The following is a 19,741-nucleotide window of genomic DNA, read 5'->3' as shown; positions in this document are numbered from 1 at the left end:
ATAAACATTGATATGGCTGCATAGTACTACTTTTCTAAAGTATACATTAAACATATATAAGAAGATCTACATATAGTCACTAACATACTACAGGTTAACAGTATGTCATGGACAATTTAGTTTAAAATTCCCAAATTCAAAAGTAGAAATTCAAATGATAATCTCAAGACTGAAACAATTACTATTAATTAACATTCCAGAAAAATATTTTAAGGAATAACTATTTTTATTTATTTTAAGTTGTAGATGGACACTGCCTTTATTTTATGTATTTATTTTTATGCAGGGCTGAGGATCAAACCCAGTGTCTCATATGTGCTAGGCAAGTACTCTACCATTGAGCTACATCCCCAGCCTCAAAGAGTGACTATTGATAGGAGCTTTTCTTAATTTTTTATTCTAAGTATCACCTGTCATAAAAATTCCTTCAGTTAAGAGAACTTCCTTTTGATGACTTGTTAATGTCATGACTGGGAGTTTGCAAATAAGTTTCACTTAACCTAATAGAGCAATTTCAAGGATCATCTGGTGTCCCTGTAATCCCTTCCAGACTCAGCTCACCTGCAATTTAGAGACTGAAAAAGTGAAAAAAAGTTATTTTTCACTAAATTAAACACATGTTGTTAATGTGTGTTTTGAGGTACCTGATGTTGGCTTAATCATTTCTAAAAACAACCATAAATGTATATAATCCCATTTTAGGACTATTGATAGTAATGACATGTAAATGACTAACTCCTGAGGTAACAACCCACTAGCTTTCCTTGATGAGTAACTGAGGGAGGAGAGAAACTCCTGTGCTGATGGGTAAGGAACCAGTCTACATGAAGTAATCTAGATCTCCCATTTTTACCAAAAACGTTTTGTTTAATAGACTTATGCCATACATGTAGTTTTCTCCAAATTAGTTTCTAAAATGAGGAAATAATTCCATTGACTATTTTTATTAAAGTGGGAACTTCATAATTGTCAATTGCTTTCCACAGTCTTATAAATACCATGGCAAGAATGACTATTAGTATTTGAAGGAGGTAGAAGAAAAGAGAATTAGCAAGAAAATGAAGCCATCCATCCCTTTTAATTTTACTAAAGAATCTGAAACTATTAATTTGGATGGCATAGATGAAAATGAAATAAGGACTAGTTTATTCTGTTTTAAAATCTGGTGAATTAGCAACTGATAAGCTAGAGATGAGAAAGCACCACAACCACCTTTCCTCCTTTCAGAGATCATCTCAAATCTGATCAACTGTAATATTAAGAAAAGTAATAGGACTGAAGATGTAGCTCAGTGGTAGAGCACTTGTCTAGCATGCACAAGGACTTGGGTTCAATCCCTAGCACTGCAAAAGGAAAAAATAATTCTCATGATTCCAACCAAGAAACCACTATCTTCTTTTTCTCCAAGTTTCTTCAGTTCTCCATAAAGTGGAATAGAGGGCACTCAAATAGAAGTTTCCTTCTTTGCTCCACCTGCCCCTCCCTGAGAACAACCTGTTGGTATAAGTAAGGTTCTCTGTTGGTTTCACTCTCAGCTTGCCTTCTATTCATTTTTCCCCCAGTGCTGGGGATCAAACCCAAGGCCTTGAATGTGACAAATATAACTTTGTAAAAGACTCATATGAAACTAACTTGACAGCCTATCATAAACAGCACTCTGGGTTGTCCCTGATTAATAACCTATAAATTAGGTGGATCACACTTCCTGGTTTGCAGATCACCAGCTTTGTGCTTCTTTATATTTTATAACAAAATATTTATATGATAAAGCGTATAAATATTGCATCTCTCCATAACTCTAAAACCGGACAACAACTGTCCAGTTTGAGCCTCTGGCAAATTGCAAATTACATTTGTGAAACTTACTTTTTAAATATTTATTTTGCAGGGGGTTACTAGGGATTGAACCCAGGGACACTTAACCACTGAGCTATACTCCCAGCCCCCATTTTTTATTTTTTATTTCAAGACAGGGTCTTGTTAAGTTGCTTAGGACCTCACTAAATTGCTAAGGATCATCTTGACTTGTGATTCTCCTGCCTCGGTCGCCCAAGTCTCTAGGATTATAGGTGTATGTACTGCCATGCCAAGTTTGAATACTTTTTTTAAAGTAATAGATCATTCTTTCTGAGTTTAAACTCTTATTTCTTTATGCCTGCCTGCCTGGGGGTTTTATAGTATTGTATTGTAGAAAGAATCCTAGAATTGGAGCAAGGCCTTCAAATACACTGAGTTTTTCAAGCTGGTTCTATAGCCAACTGAGTGATTTGAGAGGCATTACTTAACATCCTTCACCCACATCCTTCAAACTGAGTTACCTGTCTCAAAGGTCAGATAGAGGCAATAGAATCATTGTCTTGAGAGGCGCTTTTCAGGATCAAATTATATAATATGTTCATGACATGATCATCAAGTCATTTAGTGATCTGCTTCACATAGAGCTGGTAGTTGACTAAATATTAATGGATGTAACATGCCTAATATGGAAGAAAGGTGATATACATCTTAACAGTTGCATCTGTGCACTGGGACAGAATGATAGGGCAGGGCTGGAGGTGTAGCTCAGTGGTAGAGCACTTGCCTAGCACATGTGAAGCCCTGGGCCCGAGCAACACAAATCAAGCAAACAAAAAATATATCTTGCAGGCATGTAGCTCCTCAGAAACTTCAGGTTCTTCCTATAACTGGGGAACAGTGACATGCTCCAGAGCACCAAGCAATGAACTACTTATCAGTTATCAAAAGACACAGTATGTTTTGTTTTCTGTCAGAATTCTATACAAACACTCCTGCACTCTTTTCTAAGTTTATTAGCAAGAAAAAATAAAATAGCCTTAAAAACACATTTTTAGGTAGCTTTTATGACCACATGATTATATAATTGGAATTAATCATTAAGTAGTATTTTTATCTTATCCAATCATATGCCCTCAAATTCGACTTGGCTGGGTGGTCATTTATTTATTTAAAATACCCCAGCACACAGAAGAGAAATTCATTTCTTTTTTTTTTTTTTTTTTTTTTTTGCAGTGGGGGATACTGGGGATTAAAGTCAGGGGCACTCGACCATCAAGCCACATCCCTAGCCCTATTTTGTATTTTATTCAGAGACAGGGTCTCACTGAGTTGTTTAGTGCCTCCCCTTTGCTGAGGTTAGCTTTGAACTCGAAATCCTCCTGTCTCAGCCTTCCAAGCTGCTGGGATTACAGACATGTGCCACCATGTTGCCTTTTTGTTGTTTTAATAAACAAAAAATCAGTGAAAGTCTGAAAAAGGTGGAAAAGAGGTGTGAGGGGAAGCTCTGCAATCTTACCACCCTCATGGAACTATTACAGAACATGTCTTCACGTTTATGTAGAGCTCTTATTGTCTACATCCACAACAATATTTCACTTAAATGTTCCCTTAGCATTTTAAACATTTCTGTATTCAGCATAGGGTTTCTATGTCTTTCCTGTGGCTTTGCTAGCTCTTCTGCCTGGGATGACTTTCTTGGTTAATACAAACTCAGGCTGGCTCTTATCTCAGCTGTTATTTCCCCTAGGTTCTTGCTACTCAGGAAGTGTGGTCCAGAGACTAATGGCATGAGCTCCACCTGGAGATCTCAAAAATGCAGGATCTGAGGCTCCTACCCAGGCATCCTCAATCTGAATCTTGGTTCTGTTATCAGAGTTAACATTGAGAAAGTCTGGCTCTGAAAAGCCCTTCCTAACCATTGGTCAGCCCACTGGGCAGGCCCACCCTAACCCATATATAGTAGGATACCAGGGATGTTTTCTTTTGTCTTTCACACATTGGTTGCAGGATGTGGTCTTCTCAGTTCCACATCCCCTAGCCTAAGAACAGTACTTGAGGGGTAAGAGTTCGGTTTGGGGAATTGTTTCCTCATTTTCCCACCTCCTGTTTTGTAGATGAATTGTAAATGAAGAGTCCGCTCCTGTGCTAGAACATGGGGTGCTGGAGTTAGAGTGCAGTTCCTTAGATGTGTGCCCTTCCATTGCTGTTTTTACTATGGAAAATATATATGCCTCTCTGCAGATAATATCTGAAAACTCACTGCTAAAACTTTATCACTTCTGCTTGAAATATTTATGCCTGTTAAAATACCAATACCTCTGGGAGGAATTTCACTTTAGGCTTGGTGTGAAGTTTGATCAGTTGGCAGATTTGAGTAAGTGTTTAGGGGAGGAGATAATGGTTATTTCTGTGCCACCTGACAGGAGAAGGTAAAGAACACTAGAAAAAGAAAAATGGCAGAATGCCTGGAAAAAAACTAACAGATGTTAGCTATTTTTGTCTTGAATCATAATATAGTCCCTTTTTCATTTAAGAAAAGTAAACTATGTTTTATATTTGTAAAATCTCAGGACATGACTTTGTCACCATGTCCTGACTCTTATCTATAACATTTTATCTAGCCCTGCATTCAATGTGAACCACACTTGGCAATTTTTTTCCCAAATGTTTGTTTTCAAATTCTAGGCAATCACACCAATTAAAGAAAAAAGTTAATTTAAAAAATTTTAAGTAAAATCATCAGTAACCTGCATTAAAAATAAAAATTTTAGGCAGCCAAAATTGACATTTCTAAACTAATATTAAAGCTGAGGCTGGGGATATAGCTCAGTTGATAGAGGGCTTGCCTCACATGCCCAAGGCCCTGGGTTCAATCCCCAGCACCACCACCACCAAAAAAAAAAAAAAAAAAAAAAAAGCATGCCTGTAATCCCAGTGGCTTGGGAGGCTGAGGCAGGAGGATTGCAAGTTCAAAGCCAGCCTCAGCAACTTAGCAAGGCCCTAAGCAACTCAGACACACCCTGTCTCTAAATTTAAATATATATTATATATACATATATATGTATATATATAAAGGGATGGCTAAGCCCCTTGGATTCAATCCCTGCTATCCACCCCCATACACACACACACACACACACACACACACACACCACCTGAGACATAGGGAATTAATCTTTTTATTGTGGAAGGAATATTCTGTGAACTTGAGGACAATGAGGGAGGAAGGGAGGCTCAGCTCCTTAGCCCCTGTTTTGAAGTAGTAAGAGGCGGATTAAAGTTTTGGAATTAAGTTGTGCCCAGAAACAAGAAACGTCTGTCTGTCCGACAGGGCTATTGTTTGCCTTCTTTGAAAGGAACGAGAGGCTCCTGGTACTGCTCCCCAACAGCTCTCACAATCAGCCACACAGACTGCAAGACTAAAAGGAGTGTAATTATATTCAAGAATGTGTGGCCTTCTTCCCCCTTTTGGAGTCTAGTGCAGCGCTTGCCCATCACCATGGACACCAGCTGCGGCCGACTTGTGAATGTGAGTGAGGTTCATGTCTTTTGTGGAAGAGTGTATTAGGTTGCCTTCTGCCCTAAACTGTTTTATCTGAGTGTCTATCTGCAAAGATACCATGCATGGTAATTTGCCCAGAGCTGGAACCTCAGGTGGGGTTTGTAAGAGTCATCTTGACACCTTTAGAGTGTACCGATTGAGCAATCTGACGCAAGTGAGGCAGGATGGGCAGAGCAGTCATTGTGTTCTATGCCCTTGTAACATCAAGCTGAGCTCCATATGAGTCATATTTTCCTGTGGGGATTGTAGCCTATCCCAGTGGAAAGAATTTTTAACAATATATTTCTGTGGGGCTTAGTGCTGTTGCAGGGGTTGCTTTTGCAATCTGAAAGCTGTGTAAATTTTTTGTTTTTAAATCTTAAAGAATGGCTAATAACCTTGCTTTGTTACTAGCCTGTTTATTATTACCTAGTTAATAATTTTATATGCCTTTGGTGGAGAGACTTTGCACCTTGATTTCTCCATCTGAAAACATATGCAAATGTTTGTTACTAATGATCATGAGTAGGGACTCTAGAGATTTAAAACTTAACACAGCAGATGAGGGTTGAAGAAATGACAGGGAAAGAGAAAGAAGCAATATGTACCAAAACTTTCCGAAGAAAACAGGAGTTAAGATCAAGAGTGGCTGTCCCTAACTACCCTGCTTAGACCAATTTCAAATTTTACTTCTAAACAATGAGTCTCACTCAAAACCTTTTGCAAGTTAGGCATAACATTCTTATTGTCTTATTATTCACAATAAGGCAATTTTGAACGAATTGTCAGGAGACCTGGGGGCTCTAGTTTGTGCTGTGCAAAAAGTGCCATTCAATACAACTCGGTTCACCTTTGGCCTCCAGTCTCATGACTAGAATGAGGCTATCATAACTTTACTTATCCTCTCTCCACAAAATATCTCAGTACTCTGAAAGGTAGTTGTTCATTCATCTTATAATAAAATAGAATAGAAAATGCAATGGAAACTATACATTTTTTTCCTTTGGAGAATCCATACATTTCTTTGTATGCATGAGACAAATATGTAGTTTTTGATAAGCCACTAGAACATTGAATTATTTGGTTAAATTGGAATAGGCAGGGGTACTCACAAGTTTAAATGTCCATTTAACAAATGGAGATTGTCATTACAGCTCCTTAAAATCTGAATCAGTGTGATTTCTGGCAGAGCAGATACATTCTTTAATAGTATCTACTCAGAAACCTTCCTGGGCTCATGCTTTCCTGTCTACATGGTGGTTAACATGGTTCCTATTTCCATTAGTCAGTCCGGGTTGAGAAATGAGGCCATATATGCTGGAGGTAATGGAAGAGAAGGAAATTGCAGAGCCAGGCCCAGCTTTATGTTGTATGGTGCTGCATCAAAATACATGTGGAGGTGAGAGGTTCTGCTTCCCGTGGTTTCCTGTTGCTTCATAGTCACTGGACATCAGAGCTTGCAGAGACAGACAGAAAATATATGTAAGACACAGGGATAAACCAACCTTAGCAAAGCTTTTCTTTTAACCTAATACAAAGACAGTTGTTGTTTTTCAATATTGGCCAGAAGTAGGACTCACTGCTTCTCTTACTGTCCTCCTCCCTACTACTTATGTCCAGTGGCACACCAGGAGGGGATTGTGATAAGCAACTGCCTGGGTCATAGTATCCTAGCACTCTGAGCTCTGCTGACACACCTCTTTGACACCTTTCTGCTCATGGCAGGAATGATCAGAGCTAGCTGTGTTCCACCTGCCTTGAATACCTGACCCAGTGTGTTCTGACAGAGGATCTCACGAAGTCCCTACGTCATTCTCAGATATATGCCTTTCATAATTTCTACCAAGTAGAATGAATGTGGTTTACAGCTGCAGACAACCTTGAAGATCATCTCACTTATTCCTATTATTTTCTAGATTTAATAAAAAAGGCGTGAAACTACTATATATACCACTATACCATCTATACCATTTCTCAGTATTTACCCTGAAGAATTTAAGTCATCTTACTCTACATGCATGCTCATGTTTATAGCAGCACAATTCACAAATGACCAAACTATGGAATCAGCCAAAGTGTCCATCAGCAGATGAATAGATAAAGAAAACGTGGTGTGTATATGTATATATGTACCACAGTGTCTGTGTGTGTGTGTGTGTGTGTACATACACACCTACAATGAAGTTTTATTTAGCCCTAAAGAAAAATTAAGTTCTAGTATTTGCAGGAAAATGGATGGAACTAGAGACCATCATGTTAAGTGAAATAAGTCAATCTCAAAAAGTTAAGGTCGTATGTTTTCTCTCATATGCAGAAGCTAAAAAGGAAGAGGGAAACAAAGGTGGGGGTGGGGGTGGATATCATAAAAATCAAAGGGATATCAGTAGAGGAAAGAGACCCAGGGGTTGGAGGAATGGAGCGGGGAAATGCTAGGGAGTGATGTTGGCCAAATTATGTTGTTATTGTGTGCATGTATGCATCAATATGTGTAACTATAATTCACCAATCAAAGAAGTGGGAAAAATAAAAAATACAAGAAGAATCAGGAACTCCACACTTTAAAAAAAAAACAACCTTGGAGATTTTCCTACAAAATCTACCTAGTAATTACAAAAGTTTTCAAGTTTTTAGATCATCATTTGTTTTTGGTAGTGTTTGGCAACCCAATTGAGCTTCCTCTTGGCTCTCAAGTTTGTTTGATGAGGATGACCAGGGGATGTGTTGGGGATGACAAGGGAAGGTGTCAATCATCCCCATGAGGAGCAAAAAAGGATCACCTTGTGGGTTGGGGAAGAGCAAAATATCAAGACAGCAGAAAATCCAGTTTCTCTAGGGTCCAAAATAATCAATAGAAATAAGTTAAACACTGTTAAGTGGAGTGATATCTTCAAAGCATACAATCCCTACAACGATCTTATGAACTCTTGTGAGCTATCAGTCAACAAAAAGCTAAAATGAGAAGTTTCACTTGAGTTCAAAAGATGAAGTGTTGGTTTGGGGGTTCTGGTTTTGTTTATTGCTAGACTGCCAACCTTAGATGGCGAAATGGTGGCTAAACTGTGGTTTACCAAGGCATCACATGCTATAGGAGGGGCAGCAAAGCATCCACAGAGGCCAGTGAAAATCCTGCCCCAGGAACACACTAGGGCCTTTTTCCTCAAGGCTATGTCTTCAAGACCTCTGAAAATAAGAATTCCCTCCCATTCTAACTGGGTTTTCCCTGAAGTTGATTATATTTTATTCCTGACCCTTTGACATTCTGTTCCAGTTGCCCAAGGCAATGGGTTCAAATTCAACTGTATAATTATAATAATAATAATAATGTATTTTCCATTTATGTAGAAATTTAGAATTGCTAAAGAATTTTGATTCTCTACTCTACAAATAAAATTTTACTGGAAATGATCAAAACTGGAGCCCAGGATTGAAATAGCATGTCCACAGTCACATCATTGGGAAAATCTCAAACATAGGGAATTTTACTGTAGGTCCAATGCTGTTTATACCAGGCAGGTTTACAAATGATAGTTAGATTCACAGGGTGGTCTTCAAAGGTCCTTGTAACCCATAAGGATACTAAATTACATCAGGATCTTAACCTCTAACTACTTCATGTTTCCTATGGAAAGATGCATAATATTTCAAAAATGAGTTGATAAATAAAATTTTGGGACATAACTCACCATATCTGAAGATTTCTGTCCTTCATAGTCACTTCTTTTCTCTCTGGAAATAGGAAATGCACCCAAAGAGGAAATGGTGAATTGTTTAGGAATGTGGTTAGAAAGTGCAGGCAATCTTATAAGTCACTTTGAACCTGGAACTTTTAAGCAGAGTGATGGTCCAAGTACGCTGTACTGTTATGGAAACTGTAATGCAACGTTTCTAAGTTTTTAGTTTATTATTTGCTTCTCACATTTTGAGTCATCTGAACATCCTCCTATCTCAATACACTGTATATGTGTGTGATGGCTTCAGCTGACACAGTTGTCTACAAAAAGGAATATCACAGTGGCTTCACTTAGGGTGCTCATGTAACAAGATTCAGAACCTGCCATTCAGGTCAGCAGAAAGTATATATTTTTTTTATAACAAAACAAAATTTTGTTATAAGCACATCTCTAATGAATTTACACAGAGTAGTTAATTAAGTTCATATTACCTTGGAAAGAAGAGAACCGTTCCTCAGGATCTTGAGATTTGGCTGAGGACATTACCACTGAAGGGTTAGATGTAAAGAGAGAGGAGAGGCCATAAAACTTTAGGTAACCCAAAGATGGACGTTACCTCCTTAATTTTGATGTGGGCCATCACTGTTTGCAAGGTCTGAGCTGTAACTGAGTTTATTTGATTTGAGATCAGCTGAATGGGCCATTTAAGTGCATATTAAGTTGCCAAAGTAGCAATTTTTGAAAGAGCTCCAATGTAGAAATCAACTCAAGGTGTGGTCCCTAGACCAGCAGCATCAGCATCAGAGGTTTTTAAAAAGGCAGAATCTCAGGCCCCACCCCAGCCCTACTGATCACAATCTGCATTTTAACAAGATTCCCAAGCGAGTCATAAAGTCTGAAGAGCACTGCAATAGAGGAACCTGAGAAGTAAAATGCTTATTTTCTTTTAATTTTTGGAGTGAGAAAAACATAAATGACTTTCAAACTCTGCATACCACCCAGGATAGTGGCAGTCATAAATCCCTTTTGTTCTTCTCTCCCTGTCACTGTGTCATTGCATCCACAAACCCGGGGTGTAATTATTAACATATGTGCTGTCACCCAACTAGACTTGAAGCTTCTTGATGGCTGCACTGTGTCCCATTCACCCTTACAGCCTCAGCATCTGTCATGGTGGATTGACAGGTGTATAAGATGGTGGTACTAAGAGTTCCAGCTGCGAAGTCTGGCAAACCCAAGTTTGAATCCCAGTCCTGCCTGCAGCCTCAGTTCATGCATCTATAAGACAGAAATGGCTGGGGGTGGGTAGTAAATGGGCCAGTGTTTGATGTACTTATCCCAGCACTTGATGCATATCAGCTGTTCATAAGTGATAGCAATTGTTCTTATGTGCTCAGTGAATGGTGAACAAATAGACAAATAGAAACCTCATATAAAAACTTGTAAGAAGTTTTAGCCATAAAGAAAGAAGATCAAAACATGGTATACTGTTGCTTTAAATATATGAAATTGAGTTTTAATAATATGCAAAGGAAGGCTGATCTACATAAGAGAAGGAAAAAGTAGAATGGGTCAGAATGGATTTTTCACAAATTTTTTGGTACATATTATACAGAATGATGGGTATCATTGTGATATATTTTTGCATACATAAAAAATGTAATTTGATCAATTTCATTTCCTAGTACCCCACTATCCTCTCTTCTTTCCTCTAATTCTTTTCCTTCATCCTATTGGTCTCTCTCTTAATTTCATTGAGTCCCCTTTTTAACAATATTTTTCTTTCCTGAGTCTGATTTATTCAGCTTAAAATTATGATCTCTAGTTCCACCCGTCTTCTAGTAAATAGCATAATTTCATAATTTATGACTGAATAAAACTCCATTGTATACATATATCACATCTTTAATCCATTTATCTGTTGATGGACAATTAGGCTGTTCTATAACTTGGTTATTGTGAATTGTGCTGTAATATGTATATTATATGCATATATCTCAAAAAATATGCTGAGTTTATTTCTTTTGAATAAATAACAAAGAATGGTATAGCTGGATCATCTGGGAGATTTATTTTTTAGCTTTTGGAGGAATCTCCATACTGATTTCCATTGTTACTATGCTGATCGACATTCCCAGCAACAGAGTGTGAGTTCCTTTTACACTACATCCCTTGCCAGCATTTATTGTTATCATATTCTTTATATGCTTTCCACTTTCACTGGAGTGAGATGGATTCCTGGTGTTGTTTCGAGTTGCATTTCCCTGATGGCTAAAGTTACTGAAAATGCTTTTCACACAATCATTGGTCATTTGTACTTCCTCTTTTGAGAAATGTCTGTTCAGTTCTTTTGCCCATTTATCTTTTTTTTTTTTTTAACATATTGAGTTTTCTGGGTTCTTTATATAGTCTGGATATTAATCTTTGGTTGGAGCTCTCTTCTGACAAAGATTTTCTCCTGTTCTGTTGTTTTTTTTTTTTTTTTTTCTCTTTACTCTGTTAATTCTTTCCTTTGCTATGCAGAAGCTTTTTAATTGGATGCCATCCCATTTATTCTTTCCTTTATTTCCTGAGCTCTAGGGATCTTATTCAGGAAGTCTTTGGACCTCTATGTTGAAGTATTTCCCCAATTTTTTTCAGAATGGATTTATAGGAAGAGCATGTGATTTGGAATTGGAAGATCAGTGTCTGGGTCCCAGTTCTGTTCTTCGCTAGCTGAATGATCTCCCTGAGCCTCAGTTTTTTCACCTAAAGGGGGAGATTGATAATCCTCTTTATTTTGTGGAGTTGTACAGAAAATCGTTTTACAGCTTGCTGTGTAGGAAGGCCTGTACTATTCATGTTTGGATCTTTACCTCTTAGAACAGTGCCTGACTTGTAGGAGGTGCTCAATGATGCTGGTTTGTCCTGCAGGATTAGAGCATGCACTTCCAGATGGGGATGAAAAGTGGCTATTGCAATGGTTTGCGGCCCTCCAAAGCTCCATCCTAACAGATAAAAATCTCATTCCTTGACATTTCATTTCCTGAGAGTGGGATGACAAGGGGGAAGGCATTAAAAAGGGGGGTGGGTAAGAGAGAAAATGATGAAAAAAGGTTTGAAAATTTCTGAATTCAAGGTATGGATCTGCAACTCGGTACCCGTGAGAGTTCCTAAGGAAAAATCATAACAGAAACACAAGCAGAGCAAACGTCTAATAGAAGTAGCAAAAGAATCAAAATTTTGAGATCTGCGTGAGCTGATATATATACAAGAAGTCTACAAAGTTCAGAACAACAGTCATACATAATTATGGAAAGAAAAACATTGAATAAATATTTTCAAATTGGTTATCTTAATCAGATTTCCAATAATGTGTTGATTCCCACCCCCCAAACCTTTCAGAAGTGGTAAAGCTCTTAGCAGGGACCACAAAAGCAATGTCACTTGTTACATCAGAGTTCTGGGGTCATCAAGTGGCTCAAACAGGCAAAAGCTATGCAAACATGCCTACGCCTTTTTTACGAGTTCAGTCCACTTAATACACTTTCAGTAGACTGCTGAAGATGATAAATAAGAGTATGAAATGATTTTCACAGAGCATAACACTAAAGGAGGAGGGTCATCTGTCTTTTGAGGGAGGTCATGAGGTCATAGCCACCCTCAACACAGTGCCCTAAAACCTTCTTACCATAGTCAAAACTTTATTTTCACCTTTTTAGTATGTTACTGTGTTCCTTCTTCGTATGGCCAAAGGAATAACAGACTACCAAGACAGGACACATGGACAGCAAGGTTTTAGTTTCTACTCTGACCCAAACACTAAATTTGAATCCTGAGCTCTGAAATTGAACCTGAAATTGAACCTCTCTGTACTACTTTCCTGCTACATAAGCATTCTGCTACATTTCAATATCAATCACACACAAGGAAAGGACTATTCTATTTCTCCTGCACTATTTTCAAAGACACATGGTTAAAAATGGATAAAAGGCTAAGCATGATGTATTTTTAAAGTCCACAGAAATATAATGTACATGGTATTATATGTAGTTTGCCTCATGTCATTTTTTTTAAAAAGAATCTTTTATCTTTAACATTACACTTTTTTCTTAATTTTAGAAAGGGCAATCTTGAGGTTACAGAGATAGCTCAGTGGTAGATCCTTCCCTACCATGTGTAAGACCCTGGGTTCAGTCCTCAGCACCACACACAAAAGGGCGGGGGGCAATATTAAAAATTATTTTGATTCTGGTTCACATGAGAAGTAGAAGATAGATAAATGAGGATTCCAAGAAAAGAGGGTTAAGCCATGCTTATAGAAAAAGAACTTAATTTATTTTTTATTGTAGATATCATTTTAGGTAGTTTCTTGGGATTATCTTTTATATTTACAGAAACCCAGATCACACAATGGTAAGTTTATAACATAATTATCATTCTCAACATATATAACCCAAATCCTTTTATCAGCAAGCAGTTTTTTAAAAGCCCTTAAATATACAACACGGGTCATTTGGTAATTTGTCTTTCTTAAGGAGAATGAGTCATACCAGACTCAATATCCAAGATTCAGTGTAACTTGACCTCGTTTGCCTGCCAGATACCCTCAGCTGGCTTTGGTTTCCCTGGTGTGTGCTCAGCTCCATGCTTCCCGGCAGCCAGGCCCTGGGTGTCCTTCCGCTGCCCCTGGGGAAGGCCGGGAGCCCAACCCAACACCACTAATTGACACAGAGCGCTGGAGGCAGGGCTTTCTTGATGGCTGATGTGAGTAGGATCAGCTTCAGGATTAATAGCCCACAACCTTCTGTTAATGCCCATAAGCAGATTTATTCCTAGAAAGCCCAGACCTCCCACGTTATACAATATGATCTACAACTGGAGCAGTCCAATACCATGAGGAGTTTGGACTTCAGAATTCAGCTCATTTTGAACATCCAAAGATAGTTAACTCCTGAGAGGCAAACCAGGCACAGGGCCAGCAGTGCTCCCTTCTGAGAAGGGTTGGGGAGGTGGTAATGATGTCCCTTTGTGAAGACCGAGCTCTAACCTTGTATTGATTAGAAACCTTGTCACCTAGCTACGCCTCAGTGAAGCCAGACTGAGATGTTCTTTCAATAGCATAGCAGGACTAGAAATATTTTTATCACCATTTTTTTCATTCTGATATATCTTTTATGACCCTGTGGTTTTTATGGCTAGACATAGAAGGAACAATCACTTTGGAGGGACTCTCTAGCTAGGGCAGGTATCCAGCTTCAGTGCCTTGGACATGGGATGCAAGAATTCTGGATTTGTTCATAGAGAATTTGAAATTTTTTAGAGGATGGACTTTTGTAGAAAAAGATTGTGCTTCATCAAAGACTTCAACCATGTCCTGACTCTTATCATAATAAAGATATTTGGTCTTTTCAATGAAAACAAAAATGAGTCATAAAAAGCAGCTGGCTTATGGCAGCTCATCTCTGAGGAGCTGCCTAATGCTCAAAACAGCAAAAGATTACAAGTCAGCATGAAGGGACACTATGCAGACTTCTCTTGTTGCGTTGGTGTTAAAGGTTATGTCTTTATTTATGTGTGTTACAGTTTTTATTTTTGTTAAAATAAAAAAAAACCTTAAAGGAGAAAATTCTATTTCTGTGTAAATTATGGAAATTTCTGGGTAGTGTGAACCTGACAATTTTTTGTTTAAAAAATGCAGGGTGTATCAAATTTCTGACTTTGAATTTGAATCAGTATTTTGAATTTTGAGGAAGGGGGGGTGTGGTAAATACAGGAGAAAAATTATTCCAGCAGAGAAGATTCCAAGATAGGTCAGATTGGACAGTGCTGTGCAGTCATTGTTGACAGTAATTTCTGATTGCTAAAATCTCAGGTTAAGATATTTTTCCTTGAATGTGTGCAAAGTGGAACAAGTTCCTGATCCTGTCTTGTCCACTGCCCTGGGGTTTTTGTTTTTGTCTGGAAAAAAAATAAGAAAATAGAAATGCAGTATCTTTCTCAATTCTAGTAGGTATGCAATCTCTTGATTTAAAAAAAAATTATTACATTAACATGTATATTAATATGTAGTTATGAGAAATATTAAGAGCCTATATATTCTTTATCCAGCATCTCCCACCATCACCATGGTAATCTCTTACAAAACTATAATACAAATTCACAATCAGTATATTGACACTGATACCTTTAAGGGTCGAACTGTTTCCATCACCATGAGGAACCCTTATATAACCATGCTCACTTCCTCCAACCTCACCCTCTTTGTCCCCTGGACACCACTTATCTGTGATGCATTTCTATAGTTTCTTGTTGCAAGAATGTATAATATATAACCTTTGGGGATTGGCTTTGTTCACACAGCATAATTCTCTGGAGGTGCATCCAGATTGTTGTTCCTATCAATAGTTGAAGCCTAAAATTTCACCCATAGCATTTCAAGGCACTTTAAGTGGCCATTATGGATCAGCATCTGCTTATCAGAGAAAGCATTCAGCCTTTGGTTTTGGGGGATTGGCTTACTTCACTTAGCATGATATTCTTCAGCTCCATCCATTTACCTGCAAATGCCATGATTTTATTCTCCTTTAATGCTGAGCAATATTCCATTGCATACATACACCACGGTTTCTTTATCCATTCATCTGTTGAAGGGCATTTAGGTTGCTTCCACAGTTTAGCTATTGTGAATTGAGTTGCTATGAACATTGATGTGGCTGTGTTACTATGGTATGCTGATTTTAAGTCCTTTAGGTATAGACCAAGGAGTGGGATAGATGGGTCAAATGGTGGTTCCATTCCAAGTTTTCTGAGGCATCACTATACTGCTTTCCAGAGTGGTTGTACCAATTTACAGTCCCACCAGCAATGTATGAGTGTAGCTTTTCCCCCAGATCCTCGCCAACAATTTTTCTTGCTTGTTTTCTTGATAACTGCCATTCTGACTGAGATGAATGGCGTGAGATGAAATCTTAGAGTAGTTTTAATTTGCATTTCTCTAATTACTAGAGATGTTGAACATTTTTTCATACATTTGATAATCGAATGTATATCTCCTGAGAAGAGTCCGTTCAGCTCCTTAGCCCATTTATTGACTGGGTTGTTTGTTTTTTCGGTGTTAAGTTTTTTGAGTTCTTTATATATCTTGGAGATTGGTGCTCTATCTGACATGCGTGTGGCAAAAATTTGCTCTTAAAATGTAGACTTTCTGTTCACCTCATTGATTGTTTCTTTTGCTGAGAAGAAGCTTCTTAGTTTGAATCCATCTCATTTCTTGATTCTTATTTCTTGCATTTTAGGAGTCTTGTTAAAGAAATCCGACATGAAGAAGATTTGGGCCTACTTTTTCCTCTATTAGGCACAGGGTCTCTGGTCTAATTCCTAGGTCCTTGACTCATTTTGAGTTGAGTTTTGTGCATAGTGAGAGAGATGGGTTTAGTTTCATTTTATCACATATGGATTTCCAGTTCTCCCAGCACCATTTGAGGAAGAGGCTGTTTCTCCAATGTATGTTTTTGGTGCCTTTGTCTAGTATGAAATAACTATTTATGTGGGTTTGTCTCTGTGTTTTCTATTCTGTACCATTGGTCTACATGTCTATTTTGGAGCTAATACCATGCCATTTTTGTTACTATAGCTTTGTAGTAGTTTAAGGTCTGGTATTATGATGCCTCCTGCTTCACTCTTCTTGCTAAGGATTGCTTTGGCTATTCTGGGTAGATATATATAATAGATATATATAATATTCTGGTAAAATAAGAGTATTTTTCCCAATGAATTTCGTGATTGCTCTATTTCTATAAGGAATGATGTTGTGATTTTTGTAATAAGATGGCTTTGAGGATTAAGTTAAGTATATGCAATGACTGGTGCAAAAGATGTTCCATAAATGATCTAGCTCTTCTCCAAATATATCCATTGCAGTTGCTGAAAAATTAGCTATAGGCTATTGTGAGAAAACAAAGGGTAACTGCATACAGAAAAGCCTAAATCTTCTAAGGGTTAATTATCTGGTTTATTGAAAATCTAGGAACCTCATACTCCTAACTTGGCCTATACTTGGTGTAGTAACATAACTTCTGGGTACAACTTAAAGAAGGCAGATTCATTCAGTTACAATTTCTGAAAGATTGGAACACTTAAGACTAGAAACTCATATGGATGGGAACTGAGTTTTTGAAATCTAATTTTTGGTTTATCAGATACCATTAAATTTTGGGAAGATATGAAATGCCCATAAAATTAAATTCTGGTATAAAATGTATAAAGAAATTCTACCTGTTTTGTCTAAATTTTAAAAAATGGAGTTAGTTTTTATAAATTTACTTCTTAGAACCATTTGTGTTAAATCTTCTGGTCTCTAAACAAGTCAAGATATATAAATTATTTCTGAGTTCCTTAAATACTTACAGGTTGAGGATCCTTCATGTGAAATGTTTGGAAACAGGTGTTTGAAATTTAAAATTATTTGGAATATTTGGAATATCTGCATATACATAATGAGATATTTTAGCAATAGGACCCAAATCTAAACATGAAATTCATTTGTACTTCACATATACCTTATACACATAGCCCAAGGTTAATTTTATACAATATTTTAAATAAAATTGTGTGCATTAAAGTTTTATGGTACGTAAATTTCACTGTGGTATCATGTCAGCCCTCAGAGTTCTGTATTTTGGAGCTTTTTGGATTTGGGGCTTTTGAATTAGGGATGCTCAATCTGTATAACATTAACAATTCGGCTGTCACCTTTACTTTTATTCTCTCTCAACACTTAACCTTTTGTTGTTGTTGTTTTAACCATCTCTTCTTTCCCTTATTAAAAAAATATATAAAATGCCTCCTACTTCCCTTAAAAAAAAAAAAAAAAAAAAACTTCTCCCAGCAACATTTCCAGAACATTGTCTAGTATTAATCACATATAGCTCTGCCACAGATATTTTATTTTTATAACTGATTTTAAACTATATAAGGCATTTCTCAAATGGTCGTAGACAGAAAATACAGAAGCACAATGTGCAGGATGAGGGCTCAGGTGGAAGGTGGGAAGGGATCATTTCTAATTTGTCTCTTGGGGTGGTGGGAAAGACAGTTAAGGCTCATGCACATATGCATATCAGGTCATTTTTAGCAGCATCTGATTGGACCATAAGCAGCCTCTCTGGTAACCATCCACCTTTCCTAACACTAGACCCTCAAAGTATAGAGCTCCTGCATTTCTCAGCCTCCAGAATTACATTTTTCCTTCATCACTTTTATAATTAAGTCAGAAGATTTTTTTAAAAAGAGAATTTTTTAATATTTATTTTTTAGTTTTTTTCGGTGGACACAACATCTTTGTTTTTATGTGGTGCTGAGGATCGAACCTGCGCCCCGCGCATGCCAGGCGAGCACACTATCGCTTGAGCTAAATCCCCAGCCCCAAAAACATTTTTTGGAGAGAAATCGTTCATATAAAGAAAGTAAATTTTCTGTCTGTATGTTTATTTTGAAGTTAGATCCTGACAATTGTTTTTAATGCTTATCCTGTCAAAATAAAACAAGATCTTTTTTTTGACCAAATCAAGCCCATATTGATACTAAATATAAAACCTGCAAATTAAGTTGGGGAAGGCAATACTCTGATGTTGACATTTGATATCTCACTAGAGGCACTGCTTTCTGGGTTATCTGCTAATGTGAGTTTCAGCACCTCACCTCAAACTTTGGGGTGGGAGTGTTGAAGGTTAAGTATATATTTACACACACACACACACACACACACATATATATATTATATATATATATATATATATATATATATATATATATATATATATATATAAATGAAATTTCTCTCGTAAGACTTACATTACACTAAATCTTCACAAACTATCATTTGAATTGATCTAATGTAGGTTGTGAAAATAATTCTATTGTTTGACAACTTAATTGCTTTTATATGATAAAATCAATGGACTTTGGATATTTGGGGTGTGTTTTTTCTGTAATGTTCTTTTCCATTGCTAGCCACACCCAATGAACTGAATTATAACTCTGTTCCTATGTTTTTATCATATTAAATAATTTCTCTTATTCCTTGCATTTTTACTATCCCAGTGTCCCATTTCCCAGAGGAACTGTTCATCTCGACAGCCAGGGAGAGCGCCTGGATGCTCAAGGTAAGGTTTGAATATAAATTATTTTGCATGACTCCTTGTTTGAAGGTTAAATTAAAGCCCGTCGTATTATTGCCTACATAACATTTATTTTCAAGTTTCTGGCATACAAATAGAGCCAATATTTGAGTAAATATGCTCCACTTAAATACTATTTTTCAAACTATATTCCACTTCGCAACTACACGAAGGGCTAATTAACCACTATTAGCAATTCCTCTTAAAAAATGGTCAAGCAAATTAAAGTTTAATTTTGGAGATCTTATTGGTGATAATCAGAGGGGAAGAATATCAAGATACAGTCAAAATGACCTCATGATATTTCTAATTATTAATGAAAAAATGATTTTTACTTGATTTTACTGAACAGCAAGGCAACCGCTTTGTTACCTGAGGAGATCATCTTGTGTCAGGGATGAAGACCCAGAAAGCGCCCCCCCCCCCTTTTTTTCCAGTTTGGGATTTGTCTTTGGGAGACAATCATTTGACCTTCAGTTATTTCCCACTGGTACACTCAGTCTCTGTCTAATAATGCCTTAAAGGTTCATCTCCAGGAGCTCTCCAGAACAAAGAAACAATTAACTGAAATT

General features: G+C 37.2%; 1 protein-coding gene across 1 annotated transcript in view; it reads left to right on the top strand.

Moving 5' to 3' along the window:
- The window catches only part of Mapre2 (microtubule associated protein RP/EB family member 2), a 149,463-nt gene that overhangs the window by 6,519 nt on the left and 123,203 nt on the right, over positions 1-19,741 (top strand). The window contains exon 2 of the mRNA XM_027935604.2: positions 19,093-19,154. The gene's annotated coding sequence lies outside the window, so the exon portion shown is untranslated. The remainder of the gene's footprint in view (positions 1-19,092; positions 19,155-19,741) is intronic.

The sequence above is a fragment of the Marmota flaviventris genome, chromosome 16, assembly GCF_047511675.1.
Source record: "Marmota flaviventris isolate mMarFla1 chromosome 16, mMarFla1.hap1, whole genome shotgun sequence".
Taxonomy (NCBI): domain Eukaryota; kingdom Metazoa; phylum Chordata; class Mammalia; order Rodentia; family Sciuridae; genus Marmota; species Marmota flaviventris.
The sequence above is the reverse complement of the archived record's forward strand: the minus strand, read 5'-3'. Positions and strand labels throughout refer to the sequence as shown.